The sequence below is a fragment of the Benincasa hispida genome, chromosome 1, assembly GCF_027475165.1.
Source record: "Benincasa hispida cultivar pf3 chromosome 1, pf3_genome.v1.1, whole genome shotgun sequence".
Classification (NCBI taxonomy): Eukaryota; Viridiplantae; Streptophyta; class Magnoliopsida; order Cucurbitales; family Cucurbitaceae; genus Benincasa; species Benincasa hispida.
In genome coordinates, this window is record NC_143478.1 from 85,769,612 (window position 1) to 85,797,006 (window position 27,395).

The following is a 27,395-nucleotide window of genomic DNA, read 5'->3' on the forward strand; positions in this document are numbered from 1 at the left end:
CCGCATTTCTGCTAAGTCAGCAGCAAGGGTTGTGATGGTGGGATGCACCTGCGATGTTTCACCAGCAACGGTTTGAGGTTGAGCGGAAGGGCCTGCTCCCAAACCATGTGGGTCATCAACATGCAGCGATGGAGGAGAAAATTGAGGTGGAGATGGATGGTGGGGAGATGCTACTAGGGATGTGGTGTTTGAATCAGGAGCAAGAAGGAGATTGGTGAAGTGTTCATGAAGATGGGAAAGGGGTTCCATTGGAAGGCTCGGAGGGTGAATGATTAAAGGTAAGAGGTCCAAGGGTATTTGGTTTTGCTCTTGCGGTGATTGGTCTTGGACTTTTTCCTTCCCTTTATCATTTTTGCACTGCTTCTTTGGCTTGGGTTGTTACAGCATATTCAAATCTATGAGGGGCCGTTTGGGTGGAAGTTGGGGGCAATGAGGGGAATCCTTGAGAAGCATTCTCAGGATCTTCGTATGAATGAGGCCGTGGACTTCAGATATGGGTTCTTCGTCAATGCCTACACCCATAGAGAGGCACAGGCTCGAAATCGTCCATGGAAAGAAGTATTGGCCTCTCACATGACCAACAAAGCCTCGAATCTGCTTCACAATCAACTGGCCTACATCAATCGAAATGCCTCGCGCGATACAATATATGGCCATCACTCTATCCATTGAGATTGTCTTATCATGCGCTGTTGGGATGAGTCACCGTTTCACCAAGTATACCCAAAGTCGCGCATCTGGGAGCAGCTTGTTGGAGGCAAGGGTCTTAATTCCTGTTAAAGATATCGACCACTGGGTGCTCGGTTGCGTTAATACTTTCAACGCATCCTCCATGTTTACTTCTTCAGGGTCATCAATGATCTTGTTACCCGGTGCATCCGGGATGTCCTTCATCTTGTATAGTTCATTAATGTCCCTTGCGCTGAATGGCACTACCCCTCCTTCTATGATCATCGCATCTTCGCTGTCATGGAGTCGACCATGATAAAAGGCCCTCACTACCATAGGAATAATGATGGATGGGCATTGGCAGGAAATCTCTCACCCATGCTTCAACACAACACTTGTAATCAGATCTGGTAGTGGCATCGATATAGGGAAGAAACCTATCTCCATCATCAGATCATCATTTTCTTTCTTTATCGATAGGCGCCTCCTAGTCGGCGCAAGCTTGCTGCTTTCAAATTTCTCTTTGCCCTTATCTTGAGTCAACGCATCTTTGTTTGAGTTCCCTTTCATTACATTACTCTTCTTCTTCCCTTTTCCATTCCACAACTTCTTTTCTCTTGTTTTCTCTAATGCGCTGCACATTGGCTTTGCACCGTTTTTCCTTCTCCTCATTCTTCTTCTTCTTCTTCTTTCATATCTCTCTCGAACAACTCCGAGGCAAGCAATATGCATTGCTCATCCTCGAGCCTTCTTCTTTCTTCTTCTTCTGCACTTGCGTTGTCACGACGTACGTCCTCATCATGCAATTTCCTGGCCAAATTGCCTGATGCGATGATTTGGCACGCTCGTGACATTTTTTCTTGTTTCTCCTCTTCTTCTCTTTGTTTCTCTTCTTCTCTTCTGCTATGCATTGCAAAAATAATGGGTCACTTGTTGACCCTTGCGGCGCATTCTCTTTGCGACGCCGCATCAGAGGGGTAATGTCTGGATCTTCTCTATCTTCAGTTGCAACCATTCTTATATGCATTGATGACACTTGAGGTTGAACTGATGCGTGGGCTTACGATGACACCCCCTCTTCCACCCTTGCGGTGGTGGATTCTCCATCAAAATCTGGGCTTTTCACCCTCTTCCTCTTCTCTTCCTTCAAGCGCTTCTTTTCACTCTTCTTCTTCTTCGATCGGGCAAATTCATCTCCTTTTACCCGTTTCTTTGCTTTTTCTCTTCTTCTTCCCTTTGGTCGTTTTTAGTTGTTTCTTCGCTCCTACCTCCTCCAAAACGATGGGTCCCTCATTGGAGTCTGTTGGAACAGTCTCCTTATGATCCGCAACGGCCAGGGTTCTTCTCCGCGAGCTTCTGCCATCTTCTCCTCTAAAGGCAGGGGCTGATTTACAACTCCAGCTTCATGTAGCCCCCCCTCTCTTTCCATATTGCTTAAAATGCTCCCAAATACCTCTTTGTCATCTCTTCTCTTCAGTTCACTTTCTGATGAAGGTATTGGGAGCGCCACCTCAGGTCTGGTGGCAAGGGCACTCTCGTGCTCGGCCGCTCTCGGATGGGAGGTTTTTCTACAGAGGGTTTTCGCCGAGGTTTTCCTACGATTCTTTGGGCAAGCTTGGGCTGGGCAACAAGGTGACGACTAGCAGCGAGGAATGCTGCCTCCCGTGCGGTGACGGGGGCTTGGGAAGGTGATGAAGGTAGGGAAGATGAGTGTGAGGATTATCCGGCCATGGTTTTCGTTGAGTGAAAGAGTTGGAAAATTTTTAGGACTTAGGAAAGAATTTGGAAGGTCTGGTATGCAGAGGAATTTCTTAGGGTTTCTTTCACGAGGGATTCAAATAAGCTCTCCGGTTGAAGGAGGGCGAGATTTATAGGTTGGGCCTTAATGGGCCCAACGCAAACTCTGCGTGGCAGGCTTCGAGATTCTCAAAAAACCTGCCACCGTGCTCCTCACATTTATGAATTAGCAGAAAGGACATCCTTTCGTCTGCTAAGTCATCATTTCCTTAGAAGCTTAAACGATTCGACTACTCTCTCGGCGAATGTTTTATCTTTTTTTTAGTTTTATTCAGACGGGTGCAAGCTTAAACATTAATGCAATGCATCCGTTATCGCAAATGCATATTTGTAGAGAACGGGTAACAATGCATGTATTAGTGCAACACACCCTTTAACTCAGTGCATTTCTGGAGGACGGGCGCACGATATTTCTACCAGCATAACACTACCTCGACATAATGCGTTTTTCTTGAGGACGGGCGCAGAGTACATAAGCGCGTAACACACCCCTCAACGTAATGCATTTGTGTAAGATGGACGCAAAGTGTATCTTATCAACGCAAGATACACCCGTCATCACATTGCATACCAGATGTTTATTATTATTTTTTATTTCATCAACAACGCAAGTCGATAAGATTTTTCGGTTCTCATTCTCTTTTTAATAAATCATTCACAACAATTAGGAACAACGCAAATGAAGGCAGGAATGTAAATGAATTGAACTATGCATGAAATTAATGCAAATTGAATTAAAGTAGAAGTAAATTCAGAAAGAAGTAAGGCTAATTTAAGAAAGCAGTAAATAACGCAATGAAGAAAGCAGTAGAGGAAAGCGATAAAGAAAGCATTAACGAAAGCAGTAAAGATAGATGTTAGGATGCCGATTGAAAAACAAATTCCTCAAGATTACCGCAATCCACATCCCCGCAGGCAGTCAGACTTGCTTGCGCAATTTCATCACGGACATTGTTCCTTCCCATGAGATCCAAAGGCTTCTGAACTACTTTTCAATGTTATTGGTGTTCGATTGTAAAGCTCGGCTGCCAGTTGCCCTACTTGGACCTCCAAGTACCTTATCGAAGACGCCTGCGACTGCATAACTACATCATTTTTCTCAATGTATTGCTTCAGCAGAGCTTTCAAAGATGATGAATTTACAGAGGTGTTTGATGTGGAAGGTTGGTTGTGCGATTGCCGTTGTTGACTCTTATTCGAACCCTGGTGAAAAGCTAGAGGATTTCCTTGATTCCCAAAGTTGTTCTGTGAATTCCTCTGGCCTCCCTGGTCATTGTTATCTCCCCAACTGAAGTTAGGGTGATTCCGCCAACCCGGATTATTGATAACTTGTACAAATACAAGTTTTTTATACTGCTTTATTTAGATATTGCAGTTAAAAGAAAGGAAAGTTGTGTCAATTGTATGGAAATTGGCTAGGAAATGCAAGAATTATAAAGTATCGTCAATACACCCACTGACACTATTGCGATGGTAGAAAAGAATATTTCAAGTCTGTTTTGCAGGAAATCAAGTCACCTTATGCGTTCATGTCTCGAGAGAAAACGATTAATGCATCTACGTCGCATTGTGCCAATAATTCAGAAATGAATAGACGATAAATGCAATGATGACGCATGCGATAATCAATTAAGAGCTTTGCGATCAGCGCAACTTCAACCACATGCGGTAATAAAAAACAACACTGCATGCAGGCAAACAATCGAAGATGCAAAAGAGCGACGCAACTGCGGAGGTTTCAAACACGTGTATAGCTGACCGTTATGCATTTTTGACGGGATTGATTGCGTAACAGAAGGAATATTCATTCCACCATTTTCGGAGCTGCCGTAACAATAAGGTGGGGTCGACAAGTCAGAGAGTCAAAGTTGAGCGTATAAATAGCCTCTGAAATTCTATTGGAAAATATACTTGATACGGGCATATTTTGATATTTGTATCTTGAAAGAGAGACTGGTCTGAGTACTGATCGGAGAAGATCTGGGAAGATTTAAGAGACAAGGCCGAGAGGTGAGTCTTAAGGCAAATCCTTTCAATCCCCCCCGTGAAGCTCTATACCAAGGTCACTCCTACCAGACAAGCAAGCCTGAGAGGGAAGCTCTTCCTTCCATTCACTCCATTCGCCGGCAAGCAAATCCACCGTCCAGATCTGTGTTAAGATGTTGGCACTCTTTGTTGGACCGATATGGCAACCCTAGAGGGGAGTGAATAGGGTTTAATTAAACTTTTTTTTTTAAAATTAACCCAATTAAACTAATTAATACACTTTTTATAAATAATAAGAAAAATTCAATTTATGCAACAAATAAGATGACAAAAAGTGTGATAATTTAATTCTATCAAATTTTAGCAAATAAATAAGAACAAACTAAAACATACAATAAATTGCTTAAATTAATTGCGAAAATAAAAAAGAATGAGTTAGAGAAGAAGACACCGTAATTTTTATAGTGGTTTGGTCAAACTCGACCTACTCCACTCCCCAAGCGTCTCTTGGGAATTTAAATAAAATCTTTCTGACTCCTTCCACGGATTAAAGCCCAACCGTTACACCACCGCTCCTTTTTCAGGTTCAAGAGAAAACCCGATCCTTTCGACGATTTAGGATCAAACCGTTACAAATGTTAGAATTTTTGAAGAACACAATACAACTCTCACTAGAGTGGATTTACAAGTTTAAGCATTCAATAAATTTATCTTCACAATACAATAACACTCTCTCAAGAATAAGATGAAAAGAAAAAAATTGGGAGCTTAGAGAGAGCAACAATGGAAACTTTTGAGTTTTTGAGGATTATGAAATGTAAAAATTTGTTAGTTCAAAATTTGGAGAGGAAGATGGTTTATAAAGAGATGGAAAGGGAAAAAATTGAATTTAAATTGGACCATTAGATTTGTGTTAAAAAAAAATGAAGGGTGGAGATTAAAATAAATTAAAAGAAAAATAAGAAGATAAAATATATAATAAAAAAAAATATATATATATATTTAAATTCTGAAATTTTCAAACGGTAAAAAACATATATAAAAAATATAATAATAATAATAATAAAAAGTTAACGATAAAAAGAATTTGAAATATATATATATATATATAAAAGGTTCCAACGGTAGGGGTATTTAATGCTTTCTGGATTTTTTTTAATTAATTTCAAAGAAACCATTTGACACATTTTTTTAATAAAATAATATATATATAATATTTTAAATGACCAAAAGCCCCACGTGTCACTCTCCCAAAGCTCCACGTGTCGTCGCCGGATTGATCATTGATGCTGACTCAGTCGCCACGTCATCGCCACCGGTATTTTTCGATAGAACTTGTTTCGGTCATAACTTCTTCGTTTTAGCTCCAATTTGAGTGATTCAAGAGGTGTTGGAATCGTTGTTCTAAGCTCTACGTTATGGACATATTAAAAGACTAAAATTTTCAGTAATTAAAAATCGAGTTTGTTATCATCAAAACATTGATTAATTAATTAATTTGAGATTAAGGGCCAAAAAGCCAACAATCTCCCCCTTTTTGATGATGACAAACCATTCAAGAAAAATAGCTTGAAATACATGTAAACCATATGTAGCACATAATAAAATTCAACATATCACCATAAAGATCATTCTTGAAATTCACTCAAAAAATAAATTCTCCCCCTAATTAATACAATCAGAATTATAACAAATTTATAGCATATTTTTCTTAAACTTCTCCCCCTTTGGAATCATAAAAAAAATAATTAAAAAAAATTAGAACTACATAAATGTTTCCCTTAAAAACATGAACATAAATTTAGCACAACTCTCCCTAAGAATATTAACATATGCTTTTCATATCTCCCCCTATCAAAATTCCTTTTAAAAGATTTAACAAGTAAAATTATAAAATCAAGAGGCATCATAACGAATAATACCGAGCTCAAGTCTATTTTTCCAAAAGTTTGCTTCATTCAAAGGCTTGGTAAAAATATCCGCTAATTGATTATTAGAGCCTACAAATTCAAGAGTAATATTATCATTTTGCACATGCTCTCTAATAAAGTGATGCCTAATATAAATATGCTTAGTCCTAGAATGATGTATAGGATTTTTAGTCAAATTAATGGCACTAGTATTATCACAAAATATAGGTACATTATCAAACTTTAATCCAAAATCACAAAGAGTCTGTTTCATCCAAAGAATTTGAGCACAACAACTAGCAACTGCAATATATTCTGCTTCGATAGTGGATAAGGTAACCGAATTTTGCTTAGTTAAGGGGTGTGTTGCGGGGATACATGCGTTGTTACCCGTCCTCTGCAAAGATGCATTTGCGTTGATGAATTCATCACGTTAATTCTTTACCTTGCGCCCATTCAAATAAAACTCCAAAGAAAATTCTTTTTGCAAGCTGATAATTGCTTTAGCTTCCAAGGACATGATGAATTTACAGTTGAAAGGATGTACGACTCTACAACTTTATAAATGTGAGGAGTGCTAACGACAGGCTTTTTGAGTAGCTCGAGGCCTGCCGCCGCAGAATTCGCGTTGGGCCCATCAAGGCCCAACCTATAAAAGCAGGACTTTTCGTCGTAGGTTGTTTACTTGCTTCATTTTGCAAAAAGAAACCCTAAAATCGCCTCGGCATACCGAGCTTTCTTCTTCCCAGAACCCTACCGATTTTTCAATTATCTTTCACTCAAGAATCAATGGCAGACCAAACTTCCCAACCTTCCGCTTCACCTTCAACACCTTCATTAGCCCAACTTTCCATGCGAGAGGTAGCATTTTTTGCTGCCAGTCACCGTCTTACTGCTTAACCACACACTGTTCCTTGATTCACCGGAAGACCCCGGCGAAATCCCCTAGCAGCTAGGCCAGTTTTATTCACAAGGGGGCAAATTTCTGAGAGCACCTCACTCCCAATACCAGCAGTCCCCACTGAAAGTGAGAAGAAAAGGCAAGATGACAAGAAGGTGTTTGAGAGCATTCTGAGTAACCTGAAGAAAAGAGGAGGATTACCAGAGGCTAGGGTTGCGAACCAACCACTGCTTACGGAAGAGTTTGAAACAGAGGAGATAGAGAAAGTGGTGGAAGAGGAGACAAGGAGAAGCACTCTAGCCATAATGGATCCTAAGGAAACTACGCAAGTAGAATCCTATGAAGGACCCATCAAAGTCGCTTTGGAGGAAACGACAACGGAGAAGCAGCTTGAAGAGACTAAAGAGAAGAAGAAGAAGAAGAAGAGCAAAGGAAGGAAGGTTGGAGAAGGTGAGCCATCCTATCATCACAAAGAAGAGAATAAAATCAAAGAGAAGGAGGATGAAGAAGATGAGGAGGCCAAGCTAAGGAAGAGGAAAGAGAGGGGAGAAAGGAAAGAGCACAAGCGTGAGGAAAGGCGCCAGAAGAAAGAAGAAGAAAGAAAGAAGAGGGCTGTAAGCCAAGAGAAGGACGGAGAATCCACCTCCGTAAGGGAGGACAAGAGGGAATCAGCGCAACTTAGAGAAACAGCACAACCTAAAATAACGCAAATGGTAGCGACTGAAGAAGGAGAAGAAGGAGATGTTACCCCCTTGATGCGACGTCGTAAGGAGAATTCGCCGCAAGGGTCAACCGGTGGCCCTCCAATTTTGATTGACGCATTAGAAGAGCGGAAGAGGAGGAGAAAGGAGGAGGAAGAGAAGCAGGAGAAAATGGCGCGGGTCCAACTCATCATCGCAGATGGTGATAGAGGAAGAAGATTACAAGATGAGGAGGTACGCTGCAATAATGAAATCTCGAGGATAGAAGAAATAAGACGGCTCGATGAGGAATATTGCCTACTGCTGGCCTCCGAGCAGTTCGAGAAAGAGTTTGCAACAGAGAGAGAGAGAAGAGGCAGAAGAGAAGAAAAAGAAGAAAGAAGATAAGGAAAAGAAGCGTCAAGCAAACATGTAGCGCTTAAGAAAAAGAAAGGAAAAGAACTTGCCGAACGAGAGAAGGAAGAAAAACACAAGGAACGGGAAAGAAAACAAAGGCAATAATCCCGCCTTGCGTTGGTTAAGGGAAAGGGCAAAGCAGTCGCAGAGAGTAACAAGCCCGCGTTGGCAAAGAGGCGTCCATCAAGGAAAAAAGAGAACGATGACTTGCTGATGGAGATAGGATTTTTCCCTGCACTGACGCCACTACCAGATCTGATCACGAGTGTGATCGTAGAACATGGATGGGACATATTTTGCCGGTGCCCAGCCATTGTCATTCCAAAAGTAATGAGAGACTTCTACCACGGACAGTTACATGGCACCAAGGAAGTGGTGACCATAAAAGGGAAAATGGTGTCTTTCAGCACAAGGGACAGCAATGAACTATACCAGATGAAGGATAACCCGGATACATCAAGCAACAAAATCATTGATGATCCCATTGAAGAGAAAATGGAAGATGCGTTGCGAGTATTAATGCAATTGGTCACTAAGTGGATGGTTTCATTAAAAGGCATCAAGACCCTAGCATCCAAGACACTGCACCCTGAGGCACGGCTTTGGGTCTATTTGGTCAAACGGCGGTTGATCCCAACTTCCCATGACAAAACAATTTCGAGGGATCGAGTCATGGCCGCATATTGTGTTACGCACGACATTCCAATCGATGTGAGCCAGTTGATCGCAAGGCAAATTCAAGGTTTTGTGGGGCACATAAGTGGGCAGTACTTCTTCCCGTGGACGGTTTTAAGTTTATGCCTATCATTGTGTGTGGGCATTGATGAAGAGCCAATGGCAGAAGTTCACGGCCTAATAAACGTCAAGATTTTGAGGTTGCTCCTCAAAGATTCCTCACACTACCCTGAGCTCCCTTTGAAGAGGCTCAACATTGATTTGAATACGCCGCAAGAGCCCAAGCCGAAGAAATAGTGCAGAGATGACAAGGGAAAGGAGAAAATCCAAGAAGAAACAACGCAAGAACCAGCACCCTTGGACCCTTTACCCTTGATAATTCGCCTTCCAAGCCCTCTCGCACAACCTTCTTCTTCTTCCCTTCCTGAGCACTTTACCAATCTTCTCCTTCCCCCAGATTCTCCAACCGCATATCCAGTAGCCCCATCACCATCTTCAGCATCATCACTGCAACTTCCCCTTCCACTGTCGCTTGTTGATGACCCACACGATTTGGGTGAAGGCACCTCTGCCCAACCCCAAAACGTTGCTGGCGAGACATCGCAGGCACAACCTACTGTCGCCTCCCTAGCTGCTGAGTTAGCAGATATGCGGACTCTTTTTGCTCAACAACAGCAACTCTACTTCCAACAGCAGGAACTCTTCTTCCAGCAACAAGCCTTCTTCGGCCAAAGAATTGATGCGATAATGGAGCAAGTCGATGATTTACGGTGCAGTACTGCTATGGTAAGGAAAGTGTTGATCAACACTCAACGCAACATTTTACGATCCACTTGCACCAAAAGCAAATAGCGGTGCGCAACCATGAGTACTTTAATTACCTGACAATGTGCCTTCATGGTTCCATGGTGCTTCTGCATCTTCAGCAGCCTCTAATCTTTGAAGAAGCTCCTCCCATACCACCTCACCCTCCGCCGGAACCTCCTGCTCCTAAAAAATAATTCTCGCAACTTTTTTTATGTGGCCATTCTTTCATCTTTATTTCATTCATTGTTTAAATAAATTCTTTGATTCTTTGTACAGGCAGAAATTTTTGTATTGTGTTAATTGTAATTACTTGTATATTTAGTTAATTTTCAATACAACTGAGTAGCAATTCTCTCTATATGCCTGTGCCTCTTCTTTATCATTCTTTGTCAAACTATGCGATATTCTTAATCTTTCTTTTTACATTATTCATTGTGCTGCCATGATGTATAATATACAATACACCTAGAAACATTTCCCGCACTTGTATTTTCTAACACACACTTAGTTAATTCGTAGGTTAGAAATGATTTACCTTTTATCCCTTCAAAATTCTGCTCAAATCTTCTTTTTGAAATTTTATCCAAGTGTTTGTCTATTCTGTCCAAACAACGCAATGAGGACCTTGCGCATCTCTAAATTTGGGGGTGGGGAAGGTCTGAGCAGATGAGATCAAGAGTTTGCGGTCACTAAGAGAAATGTGTTCATTTTTCATTCCAATATATATATATATATTTATTTATTTATTTATAAATTTTCATATAAACTCCAATGTCAGCGCAAGGGAAACCTCAAAAAAATTCCCAACCTAATAAGAGTTAAGTTATGAAAGAAGTCTGCTCGTAGTTGGATGTTCATATGACACCTGTGGGAGCAAGCCAAAACAAAGGTGGGTTTCCAAGAACAACACCATATGAAAAGAGAAAAAATAAAAGTATGTAGAAGACAACTCCTCTGAAATTCATGAGTTCAAGTTGAGATTGGCACACAACCGTAGTTGGATGTTTGCATGACACCAGTGGGAACAAGCCAAAATGAAGAGTGTAACCATGACCAGCAGTCTCTAATAAATGACGCAAAGTTTGACCACCGCATCCAGACACATTAAGTTGTTTTGACAAGAAGAGGTAAACATTCTTTTTAAAACAAGAAAAGCCTTTGTGAGCGGAAATTTGTAGTATAGAAGAATAAAATAGGGCATTGTTATGAATTAGCAAGGATAGAAGGAATTTGCGTTGTTAAGTAATGTGCCTAAGTGGAGCATTCAGAGCAACCAATCGACGCAAAATTTAGGATAGGAATTGAGCATTATTGCCTTAGTAGAAGATATGCTTGAGGACAAGCATATATCTAAATTTTGGGGTGTGATAACTTGTAGAAATACAAGTTATTTATACTGCTTTATTTAGATATTGCGGTTAAAAGAGAGGAAAGTTGCGTCAATTGTATGGAAATTGGCTAGGAAATGCAAGAATTATAAATTTTCGTCAATACACCCATTGACACCATTGCGATGGTAGAAAAATAACATTTCAAGTATGTTTTGTAGGAAATCAAGTCATTGTATGCGTTCATGGCTCGAGAAAAAAAGATTAATGCATCTACGTCACATTGCGACAATCATTCAGAAATGAATAGACAATCAACGCAATGACGGCGCATAAAAAAATCAATCAAGAGCTTTGCGAATCAATGCAACTTCAACCACATGCGGTAATAAAAAACAACACTGCATGCAGGCAAACAATCAAAGATGCAAAAGAGCGACGCAATTGCGGAGGTTTCAAACACGTGTATAGCTGACCGTTATGCATTTTTGACGGGATTGATTGCGTAACAGAAGGAATATTCATTCCACCATTTCCGGAGCTTCCGTAACAATAAAGTGGGGTCGACAAGTCAGAGAGTCAAAGTTGAGCGTATAAATAGCCTCTGAAATTCTATTGGAAAATATACTTGATACGGGCATATTTTGATATTTGTGTCTTGAAAGGGAGACTGGTCTGAGTACTGATCGGAGAAGATCCAGGAAGATTTAAGAGACAAGGCCGAGAGGTGAGTCTTAGGGCAAATTCTTTCAATCCCCCCCGTGAAGCTGTATACCAAGGTCACTCCTACCATATAAACAAGCCAGAGAGGGAAGCTCTTCCTTCCATTCACTCCATTCGCCGGAAAGCAAATCCACCGTCCAGATCTGTGTCAATACGTTGGCACTCTTCTGTATTTGTTTCTATCTCTTATCATCAATTGTATTCATATTTTTAATCTTTATCATTCGCACCATGTATCAGACGTTAAATATTAGTATTGAACGTCATGATCATTTTCATCTCCATCTTTCTGTCTATTTCCGTTCCTCCATTAATCGTTTTCTCCATGATGTTTTCTTAATCACTTGGTAATTAGAATGAATTTAACAAGTAAATTAATCTGTGCTAAAGAAATAAACATGTTTAGCTAAAGCATGCTAAACGACATCTTCACCTGTGAGAGCAAAAGTGAAGATGCTATTCTGCCTGTCAAGAGATGGTTAGAAGAATGTGTTAACTAAAGCGAGAAGTATTTCTAGATATGGAAGCAATCTTGCATTCATTACATTCATCCTTGTTTCACCACAGAGATGTGGGAACGCAGCCAATGACCAACAGGTGTACACCAAATGAAAGTGGAACTGTAGTTATTTAACGCAATTAATGAACTTGTGATGTTTATAACAATTACCCTTTCTATTTCTGTTTCATACATAAAGACTTGCCACTGCATAACATGACCCTTTGTATAATCTTCACAGTCAGTCTCAATCTCAGTATCATGTATCAGTATCCTGTATCTTGTATCATAATAGCCTAGGTTTACTTTTATCGCGTTTTATTTTATTATCACAACTTTACTTTACCGCAACTTTAAATACTTGTATAAACACAATCTTTTATTAATTGAAAAACCCCTGATCGCATATAACACGAACGTAATGCATTAACTATGTAATCCTTGTGTTCTACCTCGGTTCATTCCGAGAAACTTGCGATGAAATTACACTTGGTTTCAACGCAAGGAAACTTGTGACAGTGCATAGCATAGTACAAGCATTTCATTAATAACGCATACATCTAGAAGTAGTATCGCATTATCTCATTATGCGCTTACAAATATATGTGTTGCTGTAAGGGTTGTTCTAAATGGCATACACTTATTGCGGGTTCGATGGGCACATCTCTGCATTGTGTACAGCTAATGGCTGCCATTTGTGCCGACGCATTGGGTTGTGCTACACCCTGAAAGAGGGTACCTTGATTTATTGTTATCGTCTGGAGGAGAGAGCTCACTGTGGCCATTTTTGCGGCCAATGTTGTCATTGTATCAGCTGGTACAATGGCATTTTCCGATCTTTTTCTCTTGGGGCCTCTTCCCCCATACCCGTCATCCACCCAATCATCCGTGTTTCGCAAAATGCGATCCAGGATGACCTTGGCTTCAGTGTAGGTCTTGTTCATAAATCCTCCATCTGCGGAGTCATCAGCAACAACTTGCATTGATCGGTTCAGGCCATTATAGAAGGTCTCCATCAGAACGCAATCGGGAATCCCAATATGTGGACAGCTCTTTACCAGTCTTCTGAATCGCACCCAGGCAGTGCTTAGAGAATCGTTCACCATTTGCTTAAAATTCAACACATCTCTTCGTCTCTTTGCTTTGACGACTGGAGGGAAGAATTTCTTCATGAATCGCTCCACCAACTGATTCCATGAAGTTATTACATTTGACTCTAGTGAATGAGCCCACCTCTTTGCCTCATCCCTCAATGTTGTATTGTTTATGCACTACTGATGATGAATGTGAATGATACATGTTCATATCCCCGACAACGGTGCCATAAACTTGTAATATGAAATTTGTATATCTATCTTTATCTATTGCGCTGCTTATGAATGAATGTTGATGATGCTCTATGTGCTCAAGTTCTTTGCGATAAAGATATTTTGCGATACTACATTCTAAGTGTAACTGTTGATGATAATATGCTTCATAATATGCGATGATGTAGTGCGTGTCACAAGTTTCCTTTCGCTGAAACTAAGTATAATTCCAACGCAAGTTTCTTAGAATAACCTGAGGTCGAACACAGGGATTGCTATTGTTTAGATGCGATACTAATGTGGTAAATGTGACCGGTTATGATAAAGAATAAAGAATTTGGTTTGTGCGGAAAATGTAAATTGCGCTGAAAGTAAAATTGCATTGTAAATAAAATGCGTTGATAAAATAAATGTCTAAACTACTATGATACAGGGTGAGGACTGGCTATGAAGTTGTACAAAAAAATCTAATGAATGCGATGGCAAGTCTTGTGAATGAATCAGAAAGAGAATGAGTAGAGTGAAAGGACATTGCAAGTTCGTCAATCTCGTTAAGGACGCAACTAAGGTTTTGCTTTCCCTTGGCTTACACCTTTCAGTGATTGGCCACATTCTCATACGTCTATGGTGAAAAAGAGATGAATGTAATGAACGCAAGGTTGTTTCCATCTCTGGAAATACTTCTCATTTTAGTTAACGCATTCATCCAACATTCTCTCGATAGGCGGAATAACATCTTCACTTCTGCTCTCACAAGTGAAGATACCGTCGAGCATGCTTTAGCTAAACTCAGCCGATTACCTTAACAAAGATTAACTCACTCGCTTAATTCTTCCTCTTTACCTGGGGGATTAAGACATATAATGGAGAAAATGGATGATAAATGTGTGAAAGGAACAGAGAGATGATAATGATGACGATAAAAAACAATTAAATCTAAAGATCAGCGTTTGAAACATGATTTGTGAATGAGAGATTAAAGAAGATGATCACAGTAGATGAATGAAAGAATAGAAACAAATACGGAAAGAGTGTCAATGTCTTGACACAGATCCCGATCAGAGATGTTGTGCTTGACGACGTATGGATGAGATGGAGTGGAAAGCTTCCTCTCAGGCTTGCTTTCCCAGTAGAAGTGACCTCTTGCATAGAGCTTCAGCTTCAGGAATGGATAGAATTTCTTGTTCAGAGACTCACCTTTCAGCCTTGTCTCGTCGTTCTCCTAGATTTTCTCTGTAAAGTATCTTCAGACCAACCTCCTTTGCAATGAATTCAATGAAGCTATTTATAAACAAGACCTTAGCTCTTTGTATTAGTGGTCCCACTGTGTAATTCTGATAATTCTTGCTATGACGTAGTGGAAATGTTTGTTCTACTCCACGACCAATCTGTCAGAATCGTACAACAAAAATCTATTCACTTTTCTTAATCGCTCGTGAATGCATTGCTCTTCACATCTTCAATCGATCGCCACATGCGGTGTAGTTGTTTTGATTACCGCATGTGGTGGAAATGCGTTGATCGCTAGAATCCATGATCGATCATCGCATGTGCCGACATTGCGTTGATCTTTCTTCGTCCTTGATCGATTGGCGTTAGTGGGTGTGTTCACGACACTTTATAATTTTCGTATTTCTGAGCCAATTCTTATACTATCGATGCAACTTTTCCTTCTTTTTGCCACATAATCTAAATAAAATAGCATAAATAACTTGTATTTCTACAAGTTATAACACCGCATTATTTTTCTTTTCCAATTATGATTTCAATGATGAAACACATGCTTCTATTTCTTTCATACACATTAGAGTCAACTTAATTTTAGGACAGTCATCTCATGAAATATTTCTAGAAGTTAGAGGTCCGCTAGCTTTCTTTCAAACTGACCCTTTACGAAACTTCCTAAGAGTATCGCATGACTTCTTTCAATCTTTTAGCAATGAGGACATTGCAAGATTTTAAATTTCGGGGTGCGGTATTCATTTTTTCGACCTTGCTATTTTTAGACTTACAAAAAAAATCATAACGTTGTGATTGGATCCTACACATAGTTAGATGTCCACATGACACCCGTGGGGGTAAGCCAAAACGAAGGTAGGAATCGTGATCAACGTATAAATAAATGATCGCAACTCCGCTGCCAAATAGGCATGAGTTTAGACTGAGAAAGAGTGTCTTGCTCGTAGTTGGATGTCCGCATGACACATGTAGGGGCAAACCGAAATGAAAGTTAGGCTCTTAGATCAGCGCAAGGTCATATCTAAAAAAAAAGGTCTAAAATACGCAAGGATAAAAAAAAATCATTTGAAAATACCCTAGTGAAAAAGATTTTTTATGAAATATATCATTCGATGCCTTGGAATCTAGTAAAAGTCTTTTTGAAGGTTAAACTTGCGGTCCCTAAATTTTAGAAATATTTTAAGAAGAGACCTGGATAAGAATTAAGAAAATTTTGGTGTATAGGATTTGAATAAGGCATCCTTGAGGAATCTAGGAAAGAGAAGGTGATGACGGGAAATTAGATGTCGATTACTCAACAACTAAAATTCCATGGATGCAATATGCGATGCATGTTCTTAAAATATGTGTTGATTGTCATGCGTCGATGGTCATGCGTTGGAATGACTATGAGTTAATGAATGTATGCGATGACCATGCGTCTTGTCACAAGTTTTCTTGTGCTCACTTCAAGTATAACGCGAACGCAAGTTTCTCAGGTGATCCGAGGTCGAACACAAGCTGGGTGAATATGGTAATGTGCATGCGGCGGTTTGAATAAAAGAATGATGTGGATGTTTCTTAGCTAACACTACTCCTACTCCTAGCTAACAGACAACGCAATGAGAATGAGAATGAGGGTAGAAACACGACAACTCATGACATGAAACAAATGAATGGGAAAATAGATAAAATGTGGAGATGATTTCATTTCAACCCTTAAGAGTGACCGCAAGGGCAACCTTAATCAACGCAAGTCATGCGATCAGGCTACACACACTAAAAGCCTAAATCTAGGACGTATGCGGTGGGTATGCATAAGTGTCGAGATGACCGCATACAACCACCATATCTTACTTCCTGGACGCATGCAATATCCTATCCGTAGGGTGCATACGCTGTGTAAAAGCAAATGAAGCTTATCTCTAAGTTCCCCATTCTTGCATATGTGTTCCAATCCGCTCTTTTAAGTCTTAGATTTGGGTTTTAGACTACTCTCTCAAGTGTGCATAAATGATGAATGATGCGCTCAGAGACAAGGTAACCGCATGAACTTTGCTGACATAAGATTATTCCTATCTCTAGTGAACAATGACTTACATTGCTTAATGCGACCAACCACTTACCCTCTCAGGTAGTTAGTTGTTGTTGACTTTACTCATAGAAAAGCATTGCGTCCATCTATAGATAGGCATTGCTACAGCTTTACACTAAGAAAATAAGGTTTTCTCACACACTCACGCAACGCACACCTCTCGGTAGTTTGCTACATGCTTCACATCCCTAATCCACATGACTAAGCATGCGATACTCTAGTAATCTCACTAAGTGATGCAATGAAAGTTAAGGATGCTAAGTAAAGAAGATGGAGATGGAGTCGAAGGAAACACAGAAATGCATCGAACATATCATGTATTAATTCCTTAATCATAAAATGTATACAATACAATGTAAGAAAAGAAGAGAAAATGAAATGATCGGCTGGAAGCAATGACTTGTTTCTAGCGGATGTGCGTCAAGGCTGTCGGTGGTGCCATGGATGGGCGGAGGAGCTGACTCTCTCGAGATCTAGCTCCGGTCGAAGGCTTCGGTCGTCACTCGGAATGGAGGAAGGAGGTGAAGAACTCTCAAACTTCTTCTCACGCATTTGTCTAGATCACAGGGATAAACCCTGGGTTGTAGGGACAATCCCCGGACAAGCTAAAATTCTACTCATTGGCTTCTTTATATAAAGCCTGAATCGTCAACGACATTAATGGACTGCTTTGATTCTGAAATTCGCGGCGTGTTTAGTCCTTTCTGAATCTTTTCTGCTAACGGCGTGGTAGGTGAAATTTCAACATCATATTTTTTATTTTCCTGAGAGATGCGTTGATGCGTTCATTCCACCAACCTTGCGTTGATCCCTTTATCATGCGTTATCGTGTAGCCGTAATCATGCAATGACCACATTCGCTTAATATCGCAACTCTACACGATGACCGCAATCGCTTGACAAGCGCAACTCCCATGCGATGGACGCATGCGGCTGATTGCCACAACACCCATGCGTTGATCAAACGCGTTTGTCTTTACGATGGAGAGTTTCTCCGCATGCGGTCGTCTATGCGGTGGTCCGGCTTCCACGTTTGCATCCATTTCCTGTGTTAACTACAAAAATAGAACATTGAACGCATAACAATGCATAATAATGGGTTAGCCGAGATTCATCATGCTGAACAACGCAAGCTCATTTTCTCATGAATTCCTAACATAATTGTCGCATATTCTGCTTATCAGCCCTCATAATACTAAATAAAAAGCCTAAAATGACATGCATTTCTGCATGTCATCAGAAGGAAATTGACTTTCTAAAGAAAATCTTTAGCTTATTCTTGAGGACAAGCACTGTTTAAATTTGGGGGTGTGATAACGGGCAGAAATGCACGTTATTACAACGCAAAGTTATAAAACAATGCAGGATTGTGATCACAACATTTTGGTTGATGCGTCCATCGCATTAAAACAGCCAACTTATGTATTTTTGTGCACAAAATGCGTTGATGCAAGGCGGAAATGCGATCCAAAGAAATTAACATCCAAGCGCATTAAGAGATTGCGTAGACACAAGGCTATGCGATCATTTGCACTCGTGAATATCTGCTCGAGAAGATTGCCACATAGATCTGGCGCATCATGGTAGGGGCATTTGGGTGAAAAGCGTAATAAATCACGATGGGACAGAAAGCTGATGACGGTCGATTCTGAATTAAGTTGATAAGCCATTAACGACCTACTGTAGCAAGTAGACTCAACTTTTTGGTGACAAATATTCGGTGCATCAAATAGAGAATTAATGCCATCCCATTTGTGCAATCATAAGAGAGAAGAAGCCTTTCACCCCAAAGCTCTATAAATACCGAAGGCCACCTTCAGTGAAGAAGTTCGTTTAGTTAGATAATTTCCCATATAGATAGAAGTAGCCTTGTTAATAGTTTTTTTACCTAGAAGGCGGAAGCGAGTGAAGGGAGATTATACTGAGAGATCTTTCTGATGAACTTGAAAGAGTGCCGGAAGCGTCGAAACCAAAGAGAGGGCCAACTCTTGCGGAAGCAAGAACGTTTTTTGAGTAGAATAGAGATAACAGTGTAAAAGCCTTGCAAAGTAAGGAATTGCTACCAGGTTCTCTACCCTTGTTTTCCATTGTCATTTTGTATTCTGAACTTATTTATATAAATGGAAACTGCATTTTTATATCTGTTCACTCTCTGTACAATACACATGAGTAGCTAAATCTGTCGAATGGGTTGAGAAGCACTTAAGTAGCATAACTGGGGATCTTCATTCTATGTGATTATCTTGTATTATGTATGCGTCATTTGTCTATTAGAGATGCTCGGGAGGGTAGTCTAAGTATAGAATCTAGGCTTGAAAATTTCAGGTTCGAATCATGGCTCGAGAGAGTCAGGTTAGAATGCATAATCAAGAGATAGAAGCTTAGGAATAAGCTTTGTTTGCTATTAACGCATCACATGCATTCTAGAGATAGGTTATGATTGTATGCGGTCACCTTGTCCTTGTGTGCATCTTGCATCATCGCAAAGGCAAGAAGTAGAGACTTAGGAATAAGTTCTATAGACACTATCACATTCATCGTATGGATTCTAAGATTAGGAGCCACCGCATTTGCATTGGAAAATGATTTGCTGTCGCATGAGTGTAGCATGATCGCATAGCTTGAACGCATTCTTGGGAAATGCTTGCTAAAGACTTTCTCAACCCATTCCACTGCATACTTAGTGTATCTGTCACATAATTACTCTTTTCTTAAATCCGCCACATACTTTTTATACTGTAAACAACAAACTAACCAACTCTTGATTTATTGTTACCGCAAAGTGATCTAAAAATTACTACCGCATATTGTTTCCTTTAGTCCCTGAGTTCGACCTTGGGCTTACTAGGAAACTCAGTAGGGTTTATACTTGGGTCCTGCTGAGAAAACTTGTTTGCACAACATATTTTCCATCAATACATTCTAGTCTATTATTTCATCGCATAAAATAACGCATCACTTGGCAAGCCTTAATGAAGTCTTGGTAAAAAAGCATGAGCCCATGCTCACAGCACGTGAGATCATGGAGTCCTTGAAAGGAATGTTCGGACAACCATCTGCACAGCTCAGGCATGACGCTTTGAAATACATATGCAAGAAGGGGCATCTGTTCGAGAACATGTTCTCAACATGATGATCCACATCAACGTGGTAGAGATGAGCAGGTCAAGCATTGATGAAGCCAACCAGGTTAGCATAATACTAGAATTTTAACCTAAAAGTTTCCTGCATTTCTGTAGCAATGTTGTTTTGAATAGAATTGACTACAACCTGAGCACCCTGCTCAGTGAGCTATAGACCTTCCAATCCTTGTTGAAAAGCAAGGAGAAGAAGGGTGAAGCAAATGTTGCTTCATCTTCCAAAAAGTTCCATAAAGGTTCGACCTCTGGAACTAAGTCTTCCTTCGGCACAAAAAAGTGGAAGAAGAAGAAGGGTGAAAAGGGGAAGGCTAACCCAGTAGTTGCTGCAAATAGGGGTAGACAACCCATCAAGGTTGACAAAGGAAAATATTTTCACTGCAACCAAGATGGACACTGGAAGAAGAACTGCCCCAAATATTTGGCAGAAAAGAAGAAAGCCAAACAAGGTAAATATGATATGCTTGTATTGGAAACCTGTTTAGTGCAGAATGATGATTCTGCCTAGATTATTGACTGTGGGACCAGTAACCGTGTTCTTCTACATTTCAGGGAATTAGTTCCTAGCGATAACTAGATGCTGGTGAGATGACGATGCGAGTTGGAATCGGGCACATCGTCTCGAATGTGGCAGTGGGAGGTCTTCGGTTGACTTTACATAACAGATTTCTTATTTTCAAAGATGTATTTGTAGTTCTTGATTTAAAAAAGAACTTGGTTTCTGTAAAGTGTTTGTTAGAACAATTTTATAATATCAACTTTCTTGCCAATAAAGTATTTATTACTAAGAATGGTGTTGATATTTGTTCTGCAAAACTAGAAAATAATTTGTATGTGCTAAGACCGTTAGCAACTAATGCCTTCCATAACACTGAGATGTTTAAAATTGTTGTAACTCAACATAAAAGACTTAAAATTTCTCCTAAACAAAATGCCCAATGGCACCTAAGACTAGGACATATCAATCTTAATAGGCTTGAGAGGTTAGTGAAGAATGGACTTCTAAGCGAGTTAGAAGAAAATTCTTTACCTGTGTGTGAGTCATGTCTTGAAGGCAAGATGACTAAGAGACTAATTACTGGAAAAGGTCACAGGGCCAAAGAACCTTAGAACTAGTACATGCAGACCTTTGTGGTCCGATGAATTGAAAAGCTATGGGAGGTTATGAATATTTCATCATTTTTACTGATGATTATTTAAGATATTTATTTAATGCAACATAAGTCTGAATCTTTTGAAAATTCTAAAGAATTCAAGGATGAAGTTGAAAATCCATTAAATCGAATGATTAAAACATTTCAATTTGATCGAGGTGGAGAGTTAATGGGTTTAACATTCCAGAACTATATGATAGATCATGGAATTGTTTCCCAACTCTCAATACTTGGTACACCTCAGCAAAATGGTGTATCAAAAAGGAGAAATCGAACCCTATTGGACATGGTTCGGTCTATGATGAGTTACACTTCCTTACCTGACTCGTATTGGGGTTATGCAGTAGAGATTGCAGCATACATCCTGAACTACATTCCTTCCAAGAGTGTTGCCAGAACACCTTTGAAGTTATGAAATGGTCATAAAACTAGTTTACGTCATTTTAGAATCTGGGGTTGCCTAGCACATTTGCTTAAGTCTAATCCTAAGAAATTGGAACCACGATCAAGATTGTGCTTATTTATAGGCTACCCTAAAGGAACGGGAGGTGGTTACTTTTTTATCCTAAATAAAACAAAGTATTTGTATTGAAAATGCTACTTTTCTTAAAGAAGACCAAATAAGAGAGCACAAGCCCAGAAGTAAGATTGTGTTGAATGAGAGTTCCAAAGAAACTACTGAATCTTCAACAAGAGTTGTTGAAGAACCTAGTACCTCAACAAGAATTGTTGAAGTAGGTTCCTCTGGTAGGTCAAATCCGCCTCAAGTGTTTAGGGAACCTCGACGTAGTGATTAGCAGTGACCATTGAATAAGTTTCTTCTGGGTAAAAAGCATGGAATGTATTTGCACTATCCCCATCCTCAAATAAGGTATTTTCTACGGTAGCATGAATAGCGCATAGCTACCCACCTATTCACTATATGTGTTTAATTGAAATCCTGGCTATGGTATCTGATGGAAAAGTTGAGGATCTATTGTCTTATAAGAAGGCAATGGAGGATATTGACAGAGATAAATGGATCAAAGTGATGGATCTTGAAATGGAGTCTATGTACTTGTAGATCAACCTGATGGGGTGAAATGTATAGGTTGTAAATGGATCAACAAGAGAAAACAGGGTGCTGATGGTGAAGGAACTTTTATCAAAGAATACCTATGAGTGGAAACAAGATCGTTCCAAATTCATTATGACAAAAATACCGCATTCACAAACAAACAGACAAGTTATGCATTTAACAACAAATTACGACATGCTTTTCAAACTTACATACAAAGAAACGAGAGACATACCTCTTGAATAACTCTTCTTCTCTTTAAATCTCATTTTCATCCAGGAACAGCAACTCTCATTTTTGCTCACCACTGCACGGTCTACTACACGAACAGGCAGCAAGGAGGACACCACCACTCAGTAACCTCAGTATTCTCGGAAGGAGAATCCAGAAGATGTGAGCTCTGTTGGATTTGGTAGATGAGAGGAGGAAACTACGATTGTTTACAACGACCAAGCAAGTAGGAGAGATTCAGCGTATATCATTTAGACGGGTGCTTGATCATTTAGCAAAAGTTGCATGATCGTTTAGTAAATCGAGGTTGATCGTTTAGGTGAAATCGCTTGCGCGGTGATTGCTTAGTAAAAGCTAGACAATCGTTTAGGAAAGTTGCGCATGTACTCGATCGTTTAGTAAAACTTGAGCTATCGTGTATGCTCTTGTTAGCTAGATGATGGGCAGTGTACTAATCGTGAAGCGATTATCCAATCTCTTTGCAAAATGTAAACTATTTTTATTTTATTCTTCAATTACGAAAACTGAATGTAACCTCCCACTATCTTGTTCTTATGGAGCAAAACCACCAACAATTATCTCATAATTGTTTAATTAAAAATAAATATAATCATATTATATTTATAACCTATAGTTTAATATCACATCATATGCAAGATATAAACTATAATCCTTTTCTCCTCCACTGGATATAAATCACATTTATATCCTTTTCCTCCAATTAATATATCTCATACATCGTATCAACTATATCATATATAATTGACTAGTTTAATCATATCATATATAATCAAACTCCCTCTTGTCAATTTGAATACTTCAAATTGACCCAAAAACTGATTCTTAATTTGAATCCATTGAGCTACCAAAGGGACCTTATGGACCTGTGGCTTGAAGCTCTAACGTTACGTGAATAGCTGACTAAACTCTTTAGCCATGAGATTCATCGTTCGTTAACTGCCAGGCATTCCACTAAAGACCGATAGTACTATTCTCACCACAGATATATTTCTGTGTCCATTGGATATAACTAGTCAACTGTACGATAACGCTTTATAGATGCTCATAAGTAGAGCTGGGCCAATTTACCGTTTTGCCCCTGTAGTTACATCTAACTCCTTAAGTACCACTGATCCCTCTAATAAACAATACAACATAGTTCTACTATGTATGGACTCCTCTCGGGCCATGAGAAGGTGTGTCACACCATATCGTTCAAGCCCCAGAATCAACCCCTTAAGGGAGCAATCTATCTAGTTACCTCTACTTCGAGGAAGGAGTGAATTCCATCAGGTGTAGCTAAGTTCCCAGCTCTCAAATCAAACGAATCCTCAAAGTGGTAGGTTTAAGTCAGCAATCTGGCCACTCGCAAAGGCAGGAGTTCCCAACTCACTCAAAATTGAGGTCATGTTATCTATGGTCATCCTAATGAAGTGAAGTCTCTGTCATGAACGGCGTTATCTAACAAGACTATAACACTTCGTGGTTCGTCTTATACAAACTCCTTTGTATAGGATGCCCCTACTCACATGTCTCCACAGGAATGATCAGGATCAAACCATTCGAAGCAATTCACAATACTTGTAACTATTCTATAAAGCGGGTTCCATCCGTAGCGTCACTAGGATAAGGTTTCCCTCCTATATTCATATACTACAAGCCATTTTGGTTATCACTTAAGACAAGATCCACCTGTATGTCTCCACATACATGCTTAAGTTACAACGACAACTAAGGATCTTAGTTTATTGGTTTATAGTAAAGAAAATAAAACATCCCATGTTTCATAGACAATAGTGAAGAAAAATATCATATATTATTACATCACAAGCGTTTGTTCAAAACAGTGTTTACAAACTATGGGAAGGTCCATAAGACTAGACTGGTAGCAAAGGGTTATACGCAGGTTGAGGAGTTGACTATGAGGAGACTTTCTTGCTTGTTGCCATGCTTAATTCTATTCGGATCCTCCTATCCATTGCCTCAAATTATAACTATGAGATTTGGCAAATAGATGTTAAGACTGCCTTTCTGAATGGCAATCTTGAGAAGACTATTTATATGGTGCAACCTGAGGTATTTATAACCCAAGGTCAAGAGTAAAAGGTTTGCAAGCTTAATCGGTCCATTTATGGACTGAAACAAGCTTTTCGATCTTGGAACATAAGGTTTGACACTGTGATCAAATTTTATGGCTTTGATCAAAACGTTGATGAGCCTTGTGTATAAGAGAAGATCATATCCTACTCATTGGGAATGATGTAGGTTTACTGACTACAATTAAGAACTGGCTAACGACCCAATTCCAAATGAAATATTTGGGAGAGGCTCAGTTTGTTCTAGGTGTTCAAATATTTAGTGATCGAAAAAACAAAATGCTAGCTCTGTCTCAGGATGCTTGTCAAATATTCAATGCAGAAATCCAAGAAGGGCTTATTGCCTTTCAGGAAAAGAGTTACATTATCTAAGGAATAGTGTCCTAAGACACCTCAAGAGGTTGAGGAGATGAGACGGATCCCCTATGCATTTGTTGTGGACAGCTTGATATATGCGATGTTATGTACTAGACGTGACATTTGCTATGCAATAGGGATAGTCAATAGATATCATTCTAATCCAGGATTAAATCATTAGAGTGCCATTAAAAATATCCTCAAGTATCTATGGAGAACAAGAGACTACATGCTTGTGTATGGTTCTAAGGATTTGATCCTTTACAGGATACACGGACTCTGATTTTCAAACTAATAAGGATTCTAGGAAATTCACATCAGAATCAGTGTTCACTCTTAACGGAAGGGCAGTAGTATGGCGAAGCACTAAGCAAGGGTGTATCATTGACTCCACCATGGAGGCTGAGTTTGTAGCGGCTTATAAAGTTTCTAAGGAAGTCGTTTGGCTTAGGAAATTCTTGACTGATCTGGAAGTTGTTCCAGACATGTCAAAGCCCATCACAATTTATTGTGATAATAGTGGAGCTATGGCTAATTCCTGAGAGCCTAGAAGTCACAAGTGTGGTAAGCATATAGAGCGAAAGTATCATCTCATCCGAGAGATTGTGCATCGAGAGGACGTGATTGTCACGCAGATAGCTTCGAAGCATAATGTTGTTGATCTGTTTACAAAGGCCCCTACAGCTACAGTGTTTGAGGGTCACTTACAGAGTATGGGTCTATGGGACAGGCCACGTCTGGACTAGGGCAAGTGCGAGTTTGTACTAGGCGCGTGTTATGCCCTAGTTTATTCTTTGTGTAATTTGTATTTTTATAATATTGTACACCCCACTAGCTATAGGCCAAGTGGGAGATTGTTGGTGTTGATGCCCTAAATCTTGTAGGGTCCTATAGTTTGTAAAAATTGTTGAACAAACTCATTATGTATTTAATAAAATATATGATTCATTGTTTACAAAATATATGATATTTTAGTTGCATTAACCACAAACCAATAAACTAGCATCCAAGGTTATCTTTGTAACTTAAACATGTATGTAGAGACATACGGTGGATCATGTTTAAGCGATAACCTAATGGTCGGTAGTAGATGGATAAGGTTGAGTACCTTATCTTGGTGACATTATGGGTATAGCTTGCTTTGTAGGTGTTACAATTGTTGTAGAGTACTATAAATGATCTGATCTTGATCATTCATGTATAGACATGCGAACGGGGATATTCTATACAAAGAAGTTTGTATTAGACCGGACCACTAAATGTTTAGTCTCATTATATAACGTCGTTCATAATAGAGACTTGCATTTCACCAGGATGACCATAGAAAACATGACCTGGGTCCTGAGTGAGTTGTGAATTCCTACCTATGAGGGCGATCCTTTGATTTGTATGGGTGAGAGTGGCCAGATTGTTGACTCAACAAGCCTACCATTTTGAGGATTCGTCTGATTCGGGAGCTAGAAACAGAGCTACATAAGATGAAATTCACTTCTTTCCCAAGACAAGAGTAAGTAGATAAATTGCTCATTTAAGGGTTGATTCCGGGTCTTGAACAATGTGGCACCATACCCTCTCCTAGCCCGAGAGGGGTTTAGTCATAATTGGAGTATGATTTATTGTTCATTAGAGGGATCGGTGGTACTTAAAAAGTTAAATGTAACTACAGGGGCAAACGGTAATTTGGCCTAACTGTACTAACGAGTAATCTGTTAAGGGTCATTGTACTGTTGATTGGTTATATCCAATGGACACGGAAATATATATGTAGTGCAAAGAGTGCAGTTGTCAGTCTTTAATGGAGTATCCGATAGTTAACAGATGATGAATAATGTAATTAAAGAGTTTAATTAATTATTCGTGTATTGTTGGAGCTTCAAGCTACATGTCCATGAGGTCCTCCTGGTAGCTCAATAGGATTAATTGAGAATCAGTTTTCGGATTAATTTGAATTGTTCGAATTAATAGAGAGATTTAATTAAATATGATATAATTAAGTTGTTTCAATTATATGTGATATAATTGTCATAATGTATTTGATACACTATAGCTTAATGGGAGGAAATAAATATTTAAATGAGATTCAAATACAGTTTCTAAGGAACTTAAAACTCCCTTTCCATTCTTTTCTCTCCACCCATGTAAATGGATGGTGGTTATTTTTTGTAAGGAGAATAAAAGAAAAAGTTTCTTCTTCTTCTTCTTGGTTGGTTAATTGATTTTTACAGTGTGAGAAAAATTACAAAAGAGTTATGTGTTTATAAGTTTTTTTAGAGAGTTGTTCATGAATTGTTCGGGGAAAATGTTTTCCTCCATTACATTAAGTTTTCCCTCAAATCCAAAATAGCCAAAGC